We start from the raw sequence: 695 nt of genomic DNA, 5'->3' as shown, positions 1-695 counted from the left end.
TATAATATTATAAGTGTTGTGTTTGGTTGCTGTTTAGGAAATTTAGGAAGACGGGGGCTCTAAAACCGCTGGAATTGATAAAATTTTTTAAATTTGGAAAAAAAGAACAACTATTTAAAGAAAGAAAGGTTCGCAAATTACCTGGCAGGAAATTTTCATAGTAATTTTTTTTACATGTTTATGCCCCCGTTTATTGAACAAAACAATACTGATCATGCAAAGGGCCCTTTCGCTCCGTGAATTCAGTGAAAAGACAAGCAGAATCGGAGTGTTTTACAAAGGGAAAGGAAGAGGGAAAAGAGGGGGACGGAAAGGGTCTGACTCTTTGGAAAGTAGCAGCAGTGCGTTTTCGTGCAGAGATCGCTGTCCGTCTTTTCCCCCTCACAGTAGTCCCTGATGTTGATGCATTTTCCTCTCTTCTGGAGCACTTCGAGTCGTTTTTCTGCCTGTCCTTTTTGCAGCAAGTGCAGTGCTCGTTTTTTGCAGAGATTATTCTGGCTTGCCAGGCAGTTTCCATTCTGTTGATGCAGATGCCTTGTTTCTCTCACATCCCCCGGGGTGTTGCTGAAATGGGGTTTATGCAGCAAGTTGGTCGCTGCCTTTTCATGGAGGGCCCTCCGTTTGCCGCGCAGGACTGTGGGGTTTAGCACAGCCCTTCTTGTCGCTGCACTTCTTCGGGGGGTCGTCGCAAAACG

The sequence above is a fragment of the Penaeus monodon genome, chromosome 23 (assembly GCF_015228065.2).
Source record: "Penaeus monodon isolate SGIC_2016 chromosome 23, NSTDA_Pmon_1, whole genome shotgun sequence".
Taxonomy (NCBI): Eukaryota; Metazoa; Arthropoda; class Malacostraca; order Decapoda; family Penaeidae; genus Penaeus; species Penaeus monodon.
This window is presented reverse-complemented; position numbering follows the sequence as displayed.